Source organism: Acipenser ruthenus, chromosome 2 (genome assembly GCF_902713425.1).
Source record: "Acipenser ruthenus chromosome 2, fAciRut3.2 maternal haplotype, whole genome shotgun sequence".
Taxonomy (NCBI): domain Eukaryota; kingdom Metazoa; phylum Chordata; class Actinopteri; order Acipenseriformes; family Acipenseridae; genus Acipenser; species Acipenser ruthenus.
This window is the reverse complement of record NC_081190.1, coordinates 104421251-104444546: the sequence shown is the minus strand read 5'-3', so window position 1 is coordinate 104444546 and position 23296 is coordinate 104421251. Positions and strand designations below refer to the sequence as shown.

General features: G+C 38.4%; 1 protein-coding gene across 3 annotated transcripts in view; it reads left to right on the top strand.

Annotated features, from left to right (window-relative positions):
- LOC117408305 (VPS10 domain-containing receptor SorCS2-like) overlaps positions 1–23296 on the top strand; it is a 259841-nt gene that overhangs the window by 132998 nt on the left and 103547 nt on the right. Inside the window, exon 1 of one of the 3 annotated variants that reach the window (XM_059005171.1) lies at positions 2840–3146. The exons of the other annotated variants lie outside the window; for them this stretch is intronic. The gene's annotated coding sequence lies outside the window, so the exon portion shown is untranslated. Of the gene's footprint in view, positions 1–2839; positions 3147–23296 lie in introns of those variants that run through there. 3 annotated transcript variants of the gene reach the window in all.

Here is a 23296-nt window from a genome sequence, read left to right as displayed (position 1 = left end):
CGTAATAGCAATTGATATTTAAACTTTTATTTCTCCTTCTCTCTCACCCGTTCTCCACTCTCGAACACCCAACCCTGAGTGAGTCAAACGTGCATCTATATATACTGTTGTGCTGGGATTCAATTACTAATTAATTATTCACTTGAATCCCAGCACGTGAATTAATCCTGTGCAACCCCGTGCTCACATACTATACTTTAAATGCACGTGCAGTGATCCCGTGCCTAAATATAATTATACAATTTAAATACTCATGCTGCACACACCCATTTATATCCCGTGTACCAACTACAATACACCAACATTTAACACACCACACGCAACATACAACATATAACACACACATGCACACAGGGGCGGGACACATTGCCACAATAAGATATAATAACATTTTAGGTTTGAAATATGTGAAAATCCTAAGGGTTTTCACAACCTTTTCCTCGGCACTGTAAAAGTGACCCAATGCATCTAGGTCCTGGGAGTTTTAGTTATTTTAAGAAAATAAATGGGAAGCATTTTTTTTTTGGAGAAATATATATTGAAAAAATGTGCTCAAGAAAAGTTATTGTCTGAAAAAAAATAGATTGTTCAAACTACCAGAAACAACTCATAACTTTCAATGGGAAGTAGACCTGCAGCATGGAAGTGACTACAAGATATGTTCACCCATTTTATTAATAAATGCTATAAAAATACAATTAAAATTCATAATGTGTGCATCTTTAATATATGAAAATGTGAGATCTGCTAAGTGATGGTAAATCATATTACTGTAATCTATTTAAGATTTACTGAAATTATTTTGTTCATTCTATATATACTTTAAAGTGTTAATGAACACGCTGTAGGGTTTAAAACACAATGCATTACCTTTCCTAGTTTTCTGCTTTGTTGTACGTATTATTTTTCAACATAATTATGATTGTTTTAATATTTTTATTAACATATCTCTGGTCATAAATTAGTTTTGACTGGATATTTTTGTTTCATATTCTTCGGGTCTTCCCATCAAAATGTCTTCTGAAGTAATAACTTCAGCTGCTAAAATCCAACCTGTTCAATCAGAAACATTTCACTAGTTCCTGACTCCTCCCAAAGTTCAGCATTTTGATTGGTTAATCTGTTTTACCTGCTCGCTCCACCACAGTTTCAGAGGAGCTGGAACAGGTTAGTGCCATATAATGGAAATAAATAAATACGTTGATTATTTTGCTGTTAGGGTGGAATAAGAACCAGTAATAAAACCTTAAACAAGAACTGTACACTCTAAGCAACAAGACTTTTCAATCTGGTTAAGAACGTTTGCCGCAGCATTGAATTATCTTAAGAACACAACAGGAGCTGTATGCGCACGTGGAACCATGCTAGTGACTGTGTGGGCATGAAGGGTTTTGAAGGTGAGTAATAGTGTTTTAAAATGTAAGTAGTCATCCAATCAAGCCGAGACAATGAAAAGAGAGTGAGACGGTCAGGGTTTCTGACACTGTAATCTCAGCCAGCAGACACCATCCTGTAATTGCCACCTGCTGAATTTGCACTGCTGTAACTATCCTATAACATGGCAGTGTCACCCCTACGAGAGGAAAGAGTGAACTTTATTATGAAAAGATGGATGTGTGAGGAATTTCAGACTGAAGCTAGCAGTTGGCTGGTTAATAAGAGTCACGCTTGCCTGCCCACTCTGTGCGTCTGTTTTTTCTCTTTATGAGACTCTCTTTCTGATTCCCTCAGACCGAAAGCATTATAAAATAAAAATAGAATTGAAAACATATTAAAAACATACATATTCCATGGTTGCTTTTAACTTGGAGACAGCCTCACTATAACACTATATATACTACAGCTATAGTATATCAATACTATTCATAGATGTGCTATACATGCTCATTTGAGCTCCACAGTTTAAATACATATTTCTGTGGTTTCTTTTGCTACTGTATTATCAAATGTTCAGCTGATAATCAGCTTGGTCACTGTGCCAAAGTACGTGAATATGCCTGGGGGTGAAGTTAGTTAGGGTCTGCATTACAACTTGTCTCAGTTTTAGCCTATTGCCCAAGAGTGCTGTACATTTTTCAAAGGGCATGGTCTGTTGCAGCATATTTGTCCTGTAATAAATGATCAGTTGGGTTCTCCCTCTTAATTGTTACCAAGATATTTTTGCTGTTTGCTATGCATTAAAATACATTACCATAGTTTTAAACTTGTTTCTATCGCACTTTGCATTGCCTAACTATGCTTTATCATCCTTTTACTTTTATTGTTATTACTATACTACAGTTTACCCATATAAAGAAAAACTACTACCATCCCAAAACACTGTATGATACTATAGGGTTTTTGGTACTGTGCTTTCTCTGTACCTCACTCAACTGTTATAAGATCACGTGAATCCGGGGGAGTCATGTTGTCGGTTTTGTGTCTTTCTGGTAGAAAATAACTAGACAGAGGTTTTAAACTGTAACAAAAAAAATCAAAGAACAGGTTCTACCCACTTTGTTACATTAGATGTCTCATCAAGTTAAGGAAGGTCTGCACTTGTGTTGGTTTTGTGCTTATGGTGGAAAAATAGACCTTGAGTTTATAAAAGTCTATTTTGACATTGGTCACAAAACTAATACAAAAGTACATTTCAAACAAGGTGTAATAACACATCTGCAGCCTAGGAGGGTATCATTTCTGGTCTACTTAGTAAGCCAGTGCCCTTGAAACGTTATATCATCAGTTCCAAGGATTTTAAAATACCAAGGCAATCCATGAAAGGAGTTCCATTGTAAAAGGACAACAAGGCATTTTAATAACTTACTTAGTGTTAACTTTTTAATTCTCTTTAATTTATTTTTCTTTTTTTTCAAACACACGAAACATCACTTAGTCCCTAAGGGCTGTGCCTGTTCTTCCCAGATGACAAATTGAAGCTGAGGATTAATGACTCCCAGGATAATATCTCTCCGATTTCTCTAACTGGAAGCTGAGCGCTGCCAAGCAGTGCTACTTCCCTTGTTTATCAAGTGCCCCTCTCAGATAAATAGCATTGCTGTATACCATGAACAAGAAGAAATTGTTTCTAACTCTGAGCTTGATTGTGCTGACAGCCCAAGCCAGGATGATAATTAATTGGACCAAGCAGAGCAAGCAGTCTCCTTGTAAGTACAATTTTCTACAAACCTTTTCTTAACACAGGTCGCTAGCCTTGTCATTTACAAGGAACATTGTCTCCCCTTGCGTTCTTTAGAACCCTTCTCTCCCGAAACACTCCTATAGCACAAGCATGCAGACATACACAAATGGGATATAGGAAAAGGATGAATAATGCCAGTTACCTAATTTCTGCTACACTGTATGGGAGCCATCCTTTTTAATAACAAGCAACCAAATTACTTACACAGCGTGTGAGCACAGAAATAAAAAGTAATTTGCTGAAAAGTTTTGTTCATTTATAGATTTACAGTGTAATAAACTGGTATATACATGAAAAGGTTTACTGTAGAACGATAGATACAATAAGAATATGCAGCGAGATGAGCCTAGTTCATGTTATTATTATTATTATTATTATTATTATTATTATTATTATTATTAAGCTGTAAAGTGTAGCGAGCATGGATGGGGGTAATTCCCCATCCTAATAAAACCCGTGGGAATGTGGCTGGAGCCTTAATGAGGTCATTTATTAATGGGTAATTAAGGCTCCAGCCACAGATATAAAAGATCCACTCTGGGCTCATGCTCTGCAGAGTTAGAAGAGAAGCTATAGAGAAAGAGAGAGCGAATGCTACCGTATTACAGCGAACAAAGGTACTCGTTTTTGACAATAATTGTTTGTGTGTGTGTTATTTTGCTTTGGCCAATGTGTCCTGTTCTTTTGGTGTGTTTTGTTTAAATTGTTTGTTTATTTTTGTTTATTATTAAATACGAGCACAGCAGCGCCGTTTTGCCCATGCCATCCTGTGCTCTTCTTTCGTTTCCTGGTCTGAGGTCACCACTGCAGCCCTCACTGTCACAGACCCATATTATACATTTTCATTTTAATATGTCAGTTCTTTTTATATCTGGCTTCTGCTCTTTTCATTTCAGCAGGACCCCAGTGGAAATAAGTCGACTCGGTTGACTTTTTGGGTCATCCTGGGTATCAGGTTGACATACTCTCTATCTATTATATTTAGGCAGCAGTGTGGAGTAGTGGTTAGGGCTCTGGACTCTTGACCGGAGGGTCGTGGGTTCAATCCCCAGTGGGGGACACTGCTGCTGTACCCTTGAGCAGGGTACTTTACCTAGATTGCTCCAGTAAAAACCCAACTGTATAATGGGTAATTGTATGTAAAAAAAATAATGTGATATCTTGTGTAACAATTGTAAGTCGCCCTGGATAAGGGCGTCTGCTAAGAAATAAATAATAATAATAATGTACATTTTTGGATTTTGTAAGAATTCTTTCACTGCTGATCAGTTTTATTGAGGTTTCAACTTTTTACATTTTATTCAATATTCTGCTTTCTTTTTATGAGCAATGTATGTGGACTGTTACCAAATAAAAACACAACAAAACATATTTAATACACATCCAGCAAATTGATTATAATACGTACCCTGTGTATCACACGCATGTGTGAGCAGCTTTGGTAGATTCTTGTTTCTGGTACCTAACAACTTCCTCTGCTGATGGTCAATTTCCCTCAAGTGGTCTGGTTGCAATCAGACCATGTTACTTGACATAACAGGAAGTGATTAGTTATCAGGAAGCAGCAGTTCATATTTTTTTAAAATAAGTTTGTGGAATCTTCAGTTTAATATTTTCACTGATATGTGCATCAGCTGTCCTTTATTAGTAACGATGTGAGACGGGTAACACAAGTTGTTGGCCCCTTATAGAGGCATAAATAGCTGCTCACTGCTGCTTCCGATAATGTGACGTTTGCTTTGATAAAAAAATAAGCAGTTTCCTCTCATTAGTGAGACACAGGACTTTTGATTTTTTCCTCCATTTCCTCTCCTTGGCACTCTTTTCTCTTACTACCACATTTGACACAACAGAAAATCTCCCTCTGTGACCTTGTCCTCACTCCCCCTTTGCCTGCCAATGCAATTGAGCCCTTTAAACAGGACAAGAATTGGTGTCTTGTTAGAGCAAAGGGCTCCTGGAATTGTCAAGGACTAGGGATGAATTGCTGCACTGTTGTGAACAAGGCAGGCCCAAGCTGGCTTATCCTGTAGCGTGGTGTGCTGGTGTATGCTGATATTTGCTCTTTGTGAGTGTGCAGAATCTCAAGTGAAGGCCTGTTTTTGACTGCAAATTACTTTTTACCTGATTACCTAGTTCTGAGATGCCTTGGGGGGGGGGGGGTCGGCTATTTTCTGTCCTCAGTTTTTTTCTAAACATGAACTTGTAACCTGGAACAAAATGAGTGGCAGGTGTCATCCATTACTTGTGTAAGCTCATCAGAAGGTTGGTTGAATAAAGGCTTATTTGGCCATGTGCTTGGCTGTTAAGAAACCCTGCATCATGTTAAAGAAAGGAAGCTTGCCAAATTGAGGTGTAAATGAACTGTGGCGTTTAATAATGCACTGTAGTTTTCTCTGTGCTCTTTTCAGCCTCAGACTACAAACAAAGTTATCTTGATCCCTGTGTGGCTGTTGTGTACAATACAATGTAGCCAAATTGCTCCTGACATGTGTGTAAGTATACACCACGGGCCTATTCAGAAGAGGAGAAAAACATCAAAATAATAACTGCTCCTACCAGCAACTAAGCTGTCTCTTGACAGTTTTGTGATATTGATGTAATTATTGTTTTTCCCTTTAAATAAAATTGGAGCAGAAATTGCTCTTGCTTCAACATTGAGCCAAACATCAAACTGGAACTGGATTAGTATGCACTGGTAAAGCTCTACATACAGTGCATATGTCAGCAAATGAAGCTTAATGTGTTAAACATGACAATGTGTAGTGGGTGCTTATTTTGCCTCCCTAGCGCATCACCACACACAACGGCTGCGATGCTGGCTCCGGGGATCAACCACAGTGCGGTCTCCCCAGCGCATCAGCATAACTTCAAGTGGGCACCTTCCATCCTCAGTGTTTCGTCGACTAGCCCACAACACCTCAAGAGGGCTCGACCGTGATTCTGGCGTCACAGAATCACCCCCCTCCGTCCCCCACTCAACTCAGCCCAGCTTACTTACCTGTACATCAGCGTTTCTTTCTTTCTATTGTGCTTGAGATCCCCAGCCAGAATCAACCACAGCCAGTTGCTGCTCCTCTCTGCTGCTTCAGATAAGTTCTTCACTGTGCGACGCCACTGAATCCGACGTCTCTGAGAAACCGGGTTGTAGAGTGTGCCACAAATCCTCGACAACCCACTCTCCATTATTATTATTATTATTATTTATTTCTTAGCAGACGCCCTTATCCAGGGCGACTTACAATCGTAAGCAAATATCCATCCTCGCTATTCCGCTTCAGTGGCTAGATGAGCATACCACAGATTCTTCCTCTCATACGCCTCATCTACAGCATCCTCCCATGGCACTGTTAACTCTACCAGGTGAACAAGGCATGCTGATCCAGACCACAAGACAATATCTGGTCGATGGTTCGTGGTGGCAATCTCAGGTGGAAAAATAAGCCATTGACCAACATCTGTCAGCATTTTCCAGTCTCTAGCAGCTTCCAGTTGTCCTGGGCGAGGATTGGTTTTAACACCTTTTCTTGGTGGTTGCTCTCCTGGGTGGAGGAATGTTATCTTTTGTGTGTAAAGTTTTGATGGAACAGGTAGCAACTTATTGGTCATGTTACGCTTGTCTTCCAATGCTAAGGCCAAACAATGCAGCACCTGGTCATGGCACCAAGTAAACCGTCCTTGGCTAAGAGCCACCTTACATCCTGTCAAAATGTGCCTTAATGTTGCAGGTGATGAACACAAAGGACATGAGGGATCATCTCCTACCCAGAGGTTTAGGTTCTGTGGTGATGGGAGAACATCATATGTTGACCTGATGAGGAAACTGATCCTGCTCTGTTCCATTGACCATAGGTCTTGCCAGCCAATCTTGCGTTATTCCACACTCTCCCATCTCATTCATTCTCCCTGCATGGCCTGGGAAATGGCCTTTATACACCTCATCCTCTCCTCCTGCTTTTGCACTTCTTTAACTACCAGCTTCCTCCGTTGAGCTTTGGCTGCCTTGTGCCATGTAGGAGGAGCGGAACTGAGACCAAGACCCCCTCTTCCATGCTGAACTTGCCCCATGATACACCAATTCGAAGGGCAGCCTTTGCATCCTCCACAGCTTTCTTTGCCACCCACTTTCTTCCAGTTTTCAGCACAGGTGCTGCCTCCCTTACGCATTTGTCGCGTGACTATACTAATGTCATTTCCAGACTGACCTTGACGCACTTAAACCCCTCGGTTAGAGCGGATGCTTGTAGCTGCAGTATTCCTTTACCATAAAGTCCCACTCTACTGAGGCAGCGTGGAACTCCCAACCATTTCCTGATGTATGAACTTATTAAGGCTTCCAGCTTCTCTACTGTTGTCAAAGAAACCAATGTGAGCCAATTCAGATAAACAGAGCAAGCAATATTCTAAGACTAGGAATAACTCTTATTTTAAAATAATATATCTAGCTTCTAGAGAAATTCAAAATCAGTATATACTGTACAGCGAGATACCTAATGTACGAAGTACAGAATTATAATATTCTGCAAAATAGAAGTACAAACAAACAGCTTTAATTTCATGAATGCTTACCCTTCCTGATAGTAAAAATAAATACTATTTTAGTTCTTTTCGGTTTAATGTTTTAAATATACAGTTAACTGTACCTCAACAATTTGCCTTGGATACACAAACCAAATATAACCACAGCTTACAACCAATGTTCCTTCTGAACTGATTCTGTGATGACTCATATAAAAGCTAAATATACATGTTTTAAAAACATAGTATTCCAGAAATACTCTTTCGAAAATAGCTACTGTGTAACTACAGTGTATGATACACCAAGTGAACACACAGTTTAGGTTTTTGTATCCACTTGGATGTTAACTGTGATACAGTGAAAGAGCCCATACATGCAGTATGTCACCTCTAAAAAAACAGCAATGGCTGATGAGCTGGCGACTAGCAAAGAGTTTTGAATTGAAACACATATTGATTGTCCTCTTAGTGTCACACAGAAGGTAAAATCCCATACAAGGGTTAACGAAAATAGGTTCATTTAGGCATATAGACATCAAACAGTTGACTTCAAAACTTTACAGTAAAGGGACTTTAAATTGACCTGTTTTTGGACCAGTTTAGCCAGCTCCTCAACCAGCAGCAAGTCTCCTGAACAAGGATGACCAGTTGAAATCTAGCAAACCACCAGCTCTGACCATTATACATCAGTGCTGACCACAAACTGTGTGTATGTGACCCTGTGACAGGGTTCACCCTGCCCATATATTATTATTATTATTTGTATATTTGTATATTTTGTATTATCATTATTATATTATGATTTATTGTATTATTATTGTTGCGGTGCGGACAAAATCCGCCACCATTATGTGTTATTGTTTTCGTGTGTTTTTAGAACCTTGTGAAGAAGCGTGACTGATCAGCTACTGAGTATTTAATTAGCTGACAGTCGCACATCATTTTTAAACTCGTGCAGGCTATGGCCGAGGGGTAATAAGATAAATACTAGCTAGTTAACCCCTCGGCCAGAATATAAAAGACCTGCAAATTGGCTGCACAGGTTTTTTTGGATGTTCAGAGGAGGAACGAGAGCGAGAGCGAACATTAAAAAAACAAAACAAAACAAAACAAAGCGTACAGGATCAGTGAAGGCATTTGCCCAGCCTGACCTGTATTGGCTGTTCGATTTTTGTGTTGGTGATTTTGTTTTGTTTAAATATTTATTTTGCTCTGTGAGCAGTGTTTTTGTGTTTAAACTTTTTATTTTATTTTTGTATTTAATTAAACAGTACGCTGCGTCTTTTTGCCCTGCTGTACTGCCTGTGTTTTCTTTCTTGTTCCTGAACCTGGCGTCACCACACACGCCACACAAAGCCATCTGTGACAGACCCTTATTTCATGTTGTCTTTTAACAGGGAGATAACTTGTCTTTTTATTCTTGTATTGTGTGCACAATTCACAACCCCCCCCCCCCACCCCCCACCAAGAAAAAAAAAAAGTAATATCACTGGCTCCAAAGTATGGTAGCTGTATAGTAGGTCCTGAGTTTTCCTAATGCATTCACTGTACCAATGTATTGTCTTGCTTGCGATGTAGTGATGATTAGGTTTTGTTATGAAACAGTCTTGAATTGTCTAAATTTAATGCAGCTATCCAAAGAACAATGAACGAATTGATGAATCATCATCACTGTGTTGAGATGGCACTGCTTTCCCCCTATCTATTAGTTTTACAGGGAGATAACAGTGGCACCCAGATCAATACAATTCTGCCAGATCCTGTGACTGCACCATTTACTTTTGTTGTCAGAACAACTTGCTTAATAATGATGGTCAGATCTATAACATTTCTATTGTTCATGTTCTGTCATTCAATTGGTATTTAACAAAGAGAATCAAAGATGTCATTCAGCTGTTTCCCAAAGCAAAAAGGGGAAACCTAGTGGGGTGTTTGTTTGTAATCAAGTTTATTTCAACATATTCCGTAATATATATAATCCACAATGTATAATCCACTGTGTATGGCTCTTTTGGGGTTAAAAGCCCTGGTGCTCTAGCTTGTCCAGAGAGAATTCTGCCTAAGACTGAAGAGACTTCTCCATGTCATTCAAACCACATGACATTTCAATACCATTGTGTCACAGGATTTGAATGGAATGAGGAAATCTTTGCAGGCCTAGGCAGTTAGAATGTCGCAGACAATTTCACAGACAGCTAATGAGAAAAAATGATAGTAACTCAGTATTGGAGCAACAGAATCCAGAACTAGTCAACTTAATTGCAAACATCATAAAAAACAGCAACTGAAAGGTGAACAAATAAATAAAATAACATGTGAAGCTAAATGATCTTTAACGGAGGCCCTGCAGCTAGAGAACGTGTCTGTATTTATACTTATTTTTAGATGTGCACCTATTCGTATTTGTTCATTGCAGGAGCATAGCAAAAATAATGATTTGTAGAGAGTTCTTGTGTACAAAACTAATGAGCTTACTGGAGAATGTGTCATTTTATTCAGAACAATGCAAATATGTTTAACCAAAGTGGTTTACTGGACCAGCAATCATGCACCTTGTATCTTATTAACACAAACCTGATTAATCCTGTTCAAGTACCTCTGTGCTTTGTCACTGCAGAAATTAATAGACAAATAGGGTGCTATTGTAAACATTATCATTCTAACATCACATCATTTAAAGGCCAGTAGACAGAAGCTATTGCAATATTTTTTTCTTGTCAAATAAATTTTAAATCCAAATTCAAAGTGTCAGTATAAAATATATGGCTGTCGTGTGTGCTCAAGTTGTGTGATGTTGTTGTGATACTGCATGGCATATATTCATCTCTCTTGAGAGCCTGGTGTCAGAGAAGAATGACATGCACTGGATAGAGGGGGTCTCTGCTGTCAGCACTCTGATGGGCTGAGAAGAATACAGATGTGCACTGAATTGTCTACTAGGAGACTGTGTGGTCCAGTGGTTAAAGTGGTTAAAGAAAAGGGCTTATAACCAGGAGGTCAGGACGCAGGAAGCTGTCCTCACGGTCTTCTGCCCCCTCCGGGAAAGAGGAAGAGTCGTATCGGCAGACTCGGAACAGATGGAGAAGCTCTGGGCAGCAGTTTCCCACCAAGGAACAGGTGCTTGCAGAGTTACTGCATGAACATTCGGCGCCCCCTGCTCTAACCCCCCCCCTGCCCCCCCCAGTGCACCCGGACTATCTTTTTGAGATCCAGTCATCCTGGGATTACCCGGCTACAGCTCCTGCTGTTTCAGGTCTATGGACACCCTAAATAGGGTACATGATATGGAGAGGCTGGACCTGGCCCAATTGCGTCTGGTAGAGACTTTAGTTGCCGCGCTGGTACAGGCGCCTAATTTAGCTTTCCTTTCCAAGGACGCTATCTGCCCCAACAAACAGTGCCGGGTCTTAGAGGTGATCCTCAAGCGTGGCTATTCAGCCAGTGCATTCGCCGCACGGCTGGGCAACTTTAATAGTATTCCGGTAGCCTACCAGTCCTATTTGCTGAGGTTCCTCTCTGACAGTCACAGGCCCTCACCACCACATGTGGGGGTCCACAAAGGAGCTGGTGCACTTGCTTCCCAAGCGACCACCACCAATGCGCAAACCAGCTGCAAACTGCCACCCTAGGCCGCAGCAGGAGGGTACAGTAGATTGCGCCACCCGGCGCAGAGGCAGAAAGCTCAGGCCAAGCCACAAGCCACAAGCCAGGCAGGAGCCCTAGGGCCTCTTTCAGGGAGACATCTGTATTGGCGTCAGTGCACCACGGTCATCTGGGTGCTTACTACCTTTCAAACAGGCGTATAGAGCTGTTGCTCTCTGTCAGACTGGAAAGGAGGTGGATGGAAAGCCTCCAGTTCCACAGACTGGTTGACATGAAATGCCGAAATAATCTTTGACAAAAAAGCAGGATTGGTACAGAGCATAACCTTTGTCCTGGCTAAAATTAAGCAGGCTTTCGCAATTGAGAATGCCTGCATTTCACTCACCCGCTTTGTGGAGGTGATTGCAATCAAGAAAGCTGATTTGAGCGATAAAAATTTCAGCTCAGCTGAATACAAAGGCTCCAATGGAGGCTTCTTGAGTGCATCAAGCGCCACGTTAAGACTCCAGCGAGGAACAAAATCCTCACACTCCTAGATATATTGACCGGAGGCAGGTTGGAGGCAGTCTGAACAATTTTTGGTCCCATGACCAAGCCCTCTGTAAGCAGAGGCTGTCCAAATGGATAACAGACACAGTCAGGACTGCCTATGAGCAACTTGCCCCCTCCAGAAAAGCTCACTACCCATTCCACCAGAGGCATGGCAACTTTGTGGTCTTTATTCCAGGGTGCATCTGTCAAGGACATTTGCAATGCAGCAGTGTGGGCTACTTGCCATACCTTTACAAGGTTCTATAAACTGAATGTTGTGGATCCTCAAAACCCTGGCTTTGGAACTAGAGTGTTAAGGGCAGCTTCTCAGTCGACCCTTACTAAATAGACATATAGATGAGTTTCTCCTTGATTTTTTTTAGCCCTAGCTACTTGTTACTGGGATTCCGAATTTTGGAGGGAGTGGATTATACAATTGTACTCCACGAGCTGGGATGCGATTGAATATTCTGCACACTACTGATTTACCAGAACTGAAATTACAAAATCATTAGAAATAATATCTCATAGAGCGTGCCTCAGAGAGGTACAGTGCTGTGTCAATATGGTGACGATTGAATAACTAAAGCAACATTCATTTGAACATTGACAGCAATGGAAACTATTAGATAAGCCTTGTCTAAAACTTGTTTCTTTATTTGTTCTTGTTTATGACATTGTCCTGCCCTATAACCCAGAACAGTGCCACAGAAGGCCAAATAATCCTCTACAATTCCAAGAATTTTAAATGAAAAAATGTAACACTTTAGAAAATGTAATTCTTTATCTCTCCAAGTTTCAGGTGGAATTCACATTTGTTGAGTTTGGACTCCAGTATCGTTCACGATCTTCTACAATTGAATTTTTGAATCTCTCTTTTTTTTTAAACTGTTTCCAAGGTCCCCTGCCTTTTCAGTCACGGGACCCTGCCAACAACAATTGCTTCCTTCCCATTCAGTTGGATAATGCTAGCAAACATCATACAGGGACCATCCAACCTTAGTATCATGATGTTAAAAAAGATTGCTGTCTGACTGCATTAGAGTGATTTATCCAACATTTCTGAAAAACACTGCATGTTGAGATTGGTAGCATGAAGGCTGCTTGAGGTGGATTAGAGGACAACAGCAAGGGGACAACATCTATTTAATATTGGCCAATCTTGATAGGGTGTATAAAAAAGCAGAGGACTGCAAACTTCAGTGTGAAGTCACTACTGCTTTTAAGGGAAAGTATATTAAAAGTGAAAGGGACAACTGTCTGCCCAAAGGCTTCAACTTTGTTTTTACCTAACTCTCCATAGTCATTTTCAGCCTAGTGTATTTTATGGTTCTGCCAGAAAATCACATAATAAATTAAACAATAAGGCCATTTCCTTATAAAAGTTTACCAGGGTATTTCCTATTGTTATACGGTGTATTAACTATACCATAGTTTACCGTGTTTTTTAATATGCTTTAACATATCTCTCTGTGCTTTACAATGCTTGCCTGTGCTGTCTCAATAAATGTTGAAGGACAGTGTATATCCATATTTGAGGAAAATAAGAAACACTCACTACAGTCAACAGGCTTTATTCTGACATAACCAGCAGACTTCAATTTGTATGGCAGGTCAGCCATTAAACTGTGGTTTGATATTATGACCATAGGGACCAGGCTGGTATGGGTGTACTGTAACTTGATAAATAACTTTGTAGGGGACGCATCTTTTTATATCAGCTGTCAGGAAGGCATATTTTAGTAAAAGAAAACGGATATAAAAAGTCAAGCCAAGAGGATATAGAAGCATAGATCAGCTTGAACAGAAAAATCCATTTACATAATTACCTTACCGCATTTACCACAAGTATCTTTGAATGCTTTGTTATAAAAATGTTTCAAATTAAGGAAATTGATTCATGAGAAACAGAGTCAGCTTACAGTATCCTACTGTAGTTTGAGGACCGAAATATTTTAAGCCATTCACATTACATCTTATTAACTTTCATTTAGCCAAACCATTCATGAGCCTTAACCTTTGCTTGAATAGAATTCATTCCCAGCTCTTACAATAACGTTTTGAGTTTCCATTCAGACAGGGTGCTGGGCTGGAAAAGTGGATAGCAGAGTGACTCCTGGTAGATGTAATACACTCCCTCCTGTTTCACTGACTTTTTATCTCTGTGCCTCTCTCGAAAGTACTACTCTGTAATCATTGTTTTACTGGAATAACATTTTAAATTCCTCTCTCAAAATCTATACACTGCCTTGCATAAGTATTCAACCCCCCTTGGACTTTTCCACATTTTGTAGTGTTACAACCTGGAAATAAAATGGATTTAATTGGGATTTTTTTTTTATTCATACCCTGACAAGGAAAATGAAATTATAACTAGTAGAGGCACCTTTAGCAATAATAACCTCTTTTAAACGATTAGGATATATGGGGCAGCAGTGTGGAGTAGTGGTTAGGGCGCTGGACTCTTGACCGGAGGGTCGTGGGTTCAATCCCCGGTGGGGACACTGCTGCTGTACCCTTGAGCAAGGTACTTTACCTAGATTGCTCCAGTAAAAAAACCCAACTGTATAAATGGGTAATTGTATGTAAAAATAATGTGATATCTTGTAACAATTGTAAGTCGCCCTGGATAAGGGCGTCCGCTAAGAAATAAATAATAATAATAATATTTGTCAGTGAGCTTTTGGCATAATTCTTTAGTGATTTTTGACAATTCTTCAACGCAAAATTGTTCAGAGTGATTCAAATTCCAAGGACTTCTCTTGTGCACAGCCTTCTTCAACTCATATCAAAGATTGTCAATCGGATTTAGATCAGGACATTGACTAGGCCTTTCCAGAACCTTGATTTTATTCTTCTTTAACCATTCTGAAGTAGATTTTGATGTGTGCTTTGGATCGTTGTTGTGTTGGAACACCCAGTTGCGTTTTAAACCAAGTTTTGTAGCAGAGAGTTTCAGATGATTAGCCAATATCTTTTGGTATCCTATGGAATCCATTTTAGCAGGTATTTTCTGTGCCATTAGAGGAAAAACAGCCCCATAGAAGGATATTACCACCTCCATTCTTGACAGTAGGTATGGTTTTCTTTTCTTTGTACACCTCACCAGCCTTTCTCCAAACGTAACGAATATCAGCGTGACCAAATAGCTCGATTTTTGTTTTATTACTCCACAAGACCTTTGGCCAGAACCTATATCTATCATTCAAATGCCGTTTTGCAAACTTTAAGCGATTGTCCTTGTGACTTTTTCCTTGGCCTGCGACCATTGAGACCTTCACCATGCAATACTCAACCTATGGTTGAAATGCAAACCCCAGTCCCACTTGCAGCCAACTCACTTTGAATATCTTTGGCAGTCAATCTTGGATCGTTGTGACAGTACCATGAGTCTTGTAATATAAACAATAGTTGAAATTGGGATACTCAAATGCTTGTAAATCTTTGTGTATCCTTCTCCAGCCTTATGACAATAAATAATTTTCTGCCTAAGGTCTTCAGATAGCTCTTTACATTTTCCCATATTGACTTATTGGTAATGACAGCAATCATCCTATGCCTAATCATTTTATACTCTCTCAGAATGTTCACCTATAATCCAGCATTTTCTAGGCTTTTCTAGAATTAGGTTCTGCATTATCATATTGAAATTTCTAGCACCTTGTAGACAATACTATCATAGCATCAAAGGGTATGAATACTTTTGAATTAGCATTTTTGGAGTTTTGCAAATACATTACTGAAATAATTAACTGTAGACATCTATTTCTTGTAACTTTTTATCCTCATCCACAAAAGCAAAACTTTTCAAACAAAAGATTCTCCCTAAAATTATTTGTTCGAGACATTTCTAGAAATTATAAATGATAATGATAACACTCTGGTGTACCAGATGTACTTGGGGGTAAGACATGTTTCTAAGAGTGCTTTATACATTTTAAATTGTCACCAGGATATGGCACAACTGTAAAAGCGGTGGGGGGGCAAAGTTGCCCCAATGGTTTCTCGAAACTTGCTTTTGATATCTCCACTTTAAAAGGCAGGGCACTTTTGATAACTTGATGTTTTTTCACATTTCCAATGTGTTTTTGTTTCAGATTTAAGAAAACACTGATATTTCAAGTCTCGGTAGGAGTAGTGACCCTCATGTACCTTTGTAATTTGTATTTAGGGTAAATTAAACAGTATGCTGTTTTTGCAGTCATAGTCTCAGTTTGGTCCAGTTTTAGAGTCTAGATACTTTTTTCCCTACAGGTATGCAGTGAGTAAAAGGATAGGGATAATATTGTACTGGAGGAGAAATAAATTGACAACTCCAGTTGGTTTTGGGTTAATTAACTAGTGGCTGTCTTTTGGAGACATGGCACATCAACAACCTCCACCCAGAATTGAGGCAAACCTAAAATGGACTCTTTAAATCCCACTTTAACACTTTTATGTCCTACTTTCTTTGGAAACTCAGTTGTATATTTCTGAAAGGAGAAACCATCCCTTAATCAAGCACGTAATCATTGAACCATATAAATACCCTCTTTCATCTATGGCCCTTATCGTTCATTTGGTCCCCCTCCTCCCCTGCCTCCACCTTACAGCGTGCCTTATCTAGGGGGAAGGTGGCCCAAGTGCCACTTGTCCTGCTCGCTGGCATTAGTTTTCATCTAATTCATATATTTCTTTCATCATAGTTATGCCAGCATAGGTGCGGCTAACGAGCTCCAATAGGCAAGACCATGGGCCAAATTCAAATAATGTAATCATTTACGGGCATGTTTCTCTGTCAATTCAATGAATCGTTTATTTCATTCTATTGGTGCTTCAATGTCCTTTTTTAATTATCATTTTGGCCCATTACCAGAATACAGTACCAGCTGTTTACAGACCCTGAAATGCTATTATATAAAAACTGAATACAAATCATAATTGTGGTAAATCTTAGTATGCTGAAAATGTGATCATTTAAAACTAACATTTCATGCTGAATAATTTATATATATATATATATATATATATATATATATATATATATTGTAACCAGCTGCACTCACTCGGGTTCGTTGCCCCTTTAAAAATACGACCCAGAACAACGAAATTGAGTTTTTCCGCACTGACGCGCTAATTTTGAATGCACACAAAAATAAAGAAAATACAAAACAAAACCTAACTCCGTTTTGGAGCGCTAACTATACAGGTTATTCCCTGACTAACTTGCAGGACGGCTAAGCCGTTTACCTGACACTACAAACACAAACAAACTTCGCAGGTCTCCAGCACTTACTTTTCAATGACTGCTCGGAAGCAAAGCACCTCTCTTCTGCTTCCTTCTACTCAGCAGCCTTGAGCAGACTGACTGCTCCTCTTAAATACCCTGCACCTGGTCCCAATTTAGCAATAGCTACCAGGTGCAGGGGATAATTAAAAATAAAACAATTAACAAATGATTAACTAAAAGGCAAAACAATAAGACAATTAACAAAACAATAAAGCAACACAATCAAACAACAAGGTGCATTTTTTTTTCTTCTTTTCTTCTTCAGGGAGGTTTTAACCCCCTCCCTGCTGTCTCACACAACACGCTGTCTTACAATATATATATATATAATTCAAAGAGTAACCTTGGTTATTCATGCTACAGTATGTTCTGAAAAAGCACTGTGTCTCAGATTAAATATATTGACTGACAAATGACATGCAGTCAATGATGTTAACAGAGCAGACAGGGTCTTTATTTTACGTCACATCTAATGATGTAGTGCCTCTCTGTGTATCATGCGTACAGATTATAAACACAATAGTTAAAATAATCTGTGTAAGGTAGAAGAGCTGCTTCTTTGCTTGATAAACCAAGTCAAGTTTGACAGATACTTAATGATTGATTAGTTGCCACGTGAACAGATTTTGCAAACCCTGTGTGTCATAAAACAGCAATTGACACCAGTTCAGCACATCAAAGGGACTGTTATAGTAAAGTTAAGCTTCTGAAGAGGTCTAATTTAAATACAAATTAGCACTGTATTTAATTGAGTTTATAGACACTAGAGTCTGGGCTGTTGAAGCGCTTGGTTGCATGTATAGAGCCCAGCTTAATAGCATTTCTACCACAGAGAGAGCAGAGAACACATACCAAACGTGTTTTCATAATTAATAAGGCATGAAAAAATGATGAGCTGCTTTTCACACATTCAACACGTGTGCTAAAAAATTGAACATACATAACAAGTACCTGGAAGTCAGTCAGCAAAGGGAGGCTAATACAATGGTACAATAAAAATACCCCTCTTTCATATTTGTTTTATGTTTGTTAATTTGGACAAAGACATTTCTGCTTTTTCAAAGATGAACAAACTGCATTGAACGGTGCAGTGCATTTGGGTTCAGGTTCTCTGATTTACAGTGCAAGTAATGGTAGAGTGTGTACTACATTGCAGTAAAAGTGACAGAATGAATTGTTTTAAATTATGCTGCTGGAGCCGGCGACATAAAAACACTTGTTCAAACAGTCATTTGTTACAAATAAGGTACAGTTAAAAAACATCTGTCGAAAAGCATTCTCCCCTTTTGCTAGACCAGATCTGTTTTTGTATTGCACTATTGGTACATTTCTTTCTGTATTTCTTGTACATTGTTTTTTCTTATAAATGATGTCCCCTAGATAGTCCTGATTCAACAGTTTTGTAATGTGTGGTCCTGCTTCTTATTACGAAAGCATCTCTTATGCAAATAGAGTTTTTTTTCATTTTTTTCATCCTGAAACATTAACATGTAATAAACTGTTCTCCTGTAAATAGCCCTAAAGCACAATAATGTTAATATTGTAACAGTTTTCTGCAGCAGTTTATAAAAGGCATTCATACTGTAATAATCCCCCAGTCATGTTTCATTATACTGTACCAAAAGGTTACACAGCTCTGGGCTGTTTATGTTAGGCAAATGTTACGCATACATTCCACTTTGCACTATTGAAATACACTATTAATAGGAGTTGGATTATATTATTTGTTGTAATTTTACATTGAAATGGAGCAGAGGGAAAGCAGTGTGCAAAACAAAAGAAATCAACCCTTTCCATAAAGAGACTTTACAATCGACTGGCTTTTAAAGTATTATTTCATTGTATTTTATGACAATGTATATTGACTCGAAACATAGCGATCTATAAATGTTGTTCATTTATATCTTTGAAAAAAAAAAACATTGAAGCAATCAAATTCACAGTTAACATAAAGTGTGCCTATCTAATATAGGATGTGTCTTATGAAGTGATGGTAATACATGTTATGTAGGATTTCATGGAATTGCTTTCTTAGCACTACATACTTTTAGTACAGCGACATGCAATTTGACCCTTAGTAGCTGTCATAGCAGACGATGAGAATGTGTCAGACATGAATTTGGGAAGATTTTACTAGACAGAAGGGCGCTATGTTGACAATACCTGAAGGAGCTTTCTTCTATACAGGCTCCTAGGGCTTGTCTAATAATTAGTAAAACAGAATTCCAATTAAGAAAAGCGCATAGAGAATTGTTAATACCAGTAGCCTGTTCCCCAAGCTGAATCAGTCATATGTGTTATACAGTGTTTGTTAAATAGTGCTGTATAACGTTTTTAACTAGGTGCTGTCAGTATTTAAGAGGAGGATGTAACTTATTTTTCACCTTGAATACTGCAGCGTCCAGCAATTCTCCTTCTCTTTGCTTGTAAGTTCAATTGATATCTGTAATATAAAATACATTGGTGACCGATAGGAAACAAACCACTGCAAGTACAGGTCTTTCATTATAATTGGCTGAGACAATTGATAAATGTATTTGCTACAGATCCATTTTAACATGCTTGCCTACTATACTGTACTTAGACATTATCTTTGTAAATGTGATTCGTTTTAACTCTGGTGTTGGGGGAACACTGAAGAGTCAGGATTCTCTGCTGACAGTTCTCAAATGTTAGTGTTCAGTGAGGAGAATTCTCACAAGCTCCATAGAAAAATACAAAACTATAGTTCATGCTGCTCACCTCTTTCGTTTTGTGAAAAGGTGTACATCATTTCAAATGATAACAATCTGTATGTTCTAATAAAATGTTGAATGTTATTTTGAGAATTCAACGCACACCTTAAAAAAGAATAATGTGTACTATTGTGTCCAATAACTGCAGCAGCCATAATGTCAATTTATGCAGTCTTCTTTAGTTTTTACAGTTTGTTATATTAACATATTGGCTGCTGATTTAAATTTTGGACAAAACAAATATTTTGACCCATGTGATGGTGTTACAATGTAAGCTGCTCTGTTATGCTTATTCATCTACCCCAGTGGTTTTCAACTCTGGTCCTGGGGGACTCCAGTGTCTTCTTAACTAAACCCTTAATTTAACTAATAATTAGCTTAATTAGGTCTTTTTAATTTTCCTCAGCTCCTAAAAAGTTGCAGATTTCAATTGATTTATAACATTTTATAATTAAGTTGAAATCTCCAACTATTTAAGAGCTGAAGGCAATTCAAAAGGGCAAATTAAGCTGATTATTAGTTCAATTAATGCTCTAGTTAAGCAATTGAGAGCTCAGTTGGAATGAAAACCAGCAGACACAGGGGGTCCCCAGGACCAGGGTTGGGAACCGCTGATAAGAACCCTTGAAATAAGAACACTGAGATATGATAGTCAAAATAAAAACTCTGTTTTATACCAAGAGGCCATATACTTCATTTAGATGAATCAGAAAAAAAATAATGGAGTAGATGAATAAGAGGCTTATGTGATACTGTGAAAGAAGCTTAAGAAGCCTAAGACACAACAAGCTGTTTTTTTCTTTTTTAAGGGCTGAGGCCCTGGGATCAAAGAATCAAATACCACTCAAATTAAAACGATTAAACATCACTCAAATTTCCCCGTTGCGTGCTGTCTGTTTTCTGTTACTAGAGGTTTGTATTTTTGCTCTTTACTTTTGTTTGCATATTTATTAAACATCTACAAAACACCTTCATCATAAAATAAATAAAACATATATATTTTTTTTTATCTGTAAGCTGCAAATTCTTGTATATACTTCATTACTGTGCCAGTAGCGGGGTAATCACATCGGACAACCATCTTTGTTTCTTTAGACTGGTGTGTAAGACTGGGTGTGTTCTTGCACAGAGTTTTGCAAGAACACAACCAGTATTGAGTGCTGATGGCAGCCAAAGAAGAGCAGCGCTGTAAATCACACTTTTTACTGTATGACAATAGGAAAGTGCACGGGCGTAATTTACGTGGGGGACGGGGACGGGGGCCACGTCCCACCCAATATTTAAAGGAGCTCAATCCGTCCCCCCCAATAATATATGTGAGAGCCCTTTATTCCAATGCCATCTCCTCTGGACCTACGGTAAATACAATTTACTGGACGTAGAGGACAGTGCTACCCTGCCTGAAGGGGTTTACATTTTTTTTTTACCACTACGCACCCAAGCACCGCTCGGGCCCGCATCGTTTATTCATTGTTGTCTGTATGTGTTATTTTAGTTATCTGTTTACCCGGGTGTTAAATGTATCTCCCCTACGGAGATTAATACTACTGGCCAGTGGTAATTGTGTAAAGAAAAAAAAAAAGTCCTGTCACCAAGTGTTTATTGTCTGCCCTGTATATAGTCTATATATACTCTGATCTGCTACGGGGACGTTTTATTATCAGGGTTGCCTGTCCACCACGTTATTTTGTATACATTTTAATTTAATTGGTATTATATATAGAGAGAGAGATATTATTTTATCTGCCTTATTTACTGGAATATAGTCCGGCTGTGCTATTGTCCCTAGACTCCCTACTGTTTAATATTTCACCTGGTAGCTTATTTATATATTTTTGTGACACAACCGTTATAATTATTATAAGAATATTTATATTTAAGTTTATTTATTTATTATGGTAAGTTAACGTTAGCTATCTGGCTAATATACGTTTTTAGTGAGCTAGCTATGTTCTCATAATCATAATTTCCCCGGTCTTTGTTATAGCGACTGCAATACAATGTCCACGTCTGCCAAGCGGAAAAAATCACACATAAGGAATTTCTTTCATGGAGTGCTTATATTGGCAGCCACCAGTTCCTTATATACACCTGATCTGGTGTTTCATACATCATTTACAAGTTCACTTGGACAAAAGCAGTGTTTGAAACACATCCATAACATATCCATTTGTCACTTTTGGGGTTTCAGAACATTGAAATGGTGTATTGAAACATGTTCTTTTAATAGTATAGCATTAGTATGATTTTATGTTTGCTTGACTATATTTTGTTAGTAGAGTTCCTATATGGGTTTTGCTCATAAGTCATAACACCTGGCATCTGCATATGATTTAACCTTTTTCATTACGTAATATTAATTCTATTCTATAATACTCATTTCTTTATTACATAACTCTGTAATACTATTCCAGACGCATCTTTCCCCTACAAGGACAGCTAGCTGGTTTCAAGAATTGTCCCCCCCATGTTCAAAAGAAAGTTACGCCCTTGGGAAAGTGGTAATGCTTTTCACTTCAAGAATCCCTAGATGGAAAGTTTGCTAATGGGAGAAGCAATTACAATCATAGGTGTCAACAGATTAGATTAGAAAAAGGTAGAAAAGGACTATTTTCACATACAAAAAAAACACTGGCATAGAATTTAAAAAAAGAAATACATCCAAATTGAAAACGTCTCTTGTAAAAATAGTTCAGTTATATGATACAATTGATGATACAAATGATACAATTATCAAATAAATCATATATATGGACCTGGAAGACATCTTTATCACTGACTATATCACACTCTTATGCCCTACAAGTCAGTGAGAGTTAAGCTTATATAAACACCCTTTTTTACTGAATTTAATCACTGAAAACATGTATGATTCGACATACTGGTTTTTGTGTTTCTGAAGTTAAACAAAGAGTTCAATAATTTCACAAAATGTATGTTAAGTTATCAAAATGTTTGGCGTTTGATCAGATTTTACATTGCCAAAATACTTTTTAAACAATATATTTGTACTGTGGACTTTCTTGTTATTATCTCCTTGTTATCATGTGTGGCAAAGTGCCCGCCCCTGTGTGTATTTTGTGTGTTATGTGTTGTATGTATGGTGCGTATGTTAATGTTGGTGTATAGAGATTGGTACACGGGATATAAACGGGTCTGTGTTTCACGTGTATTTAAAAAGTGTAGATTTGTATTTAGGCACGAGGAGGGCACAAATCACTTCACGTGCTGGTTAAATGTAATATGTGAGCACGGGGTTGCACAGAATTAATTCACGTGCTGGGATTCAAGTGAATAATTAATTAGTAATCGAATCCCAGCACAATAGTATATATAGATGCACGTTTAGTCACTCGTGGTTAGGTGTTCAGAGAGTGGAGAACGGGTGAGAGAGAAGGAGTAAAATCGTAAACGTAAAGTGTTGTACTCACCGTGTTTGTTCGTCTGTCCTGCACCGTC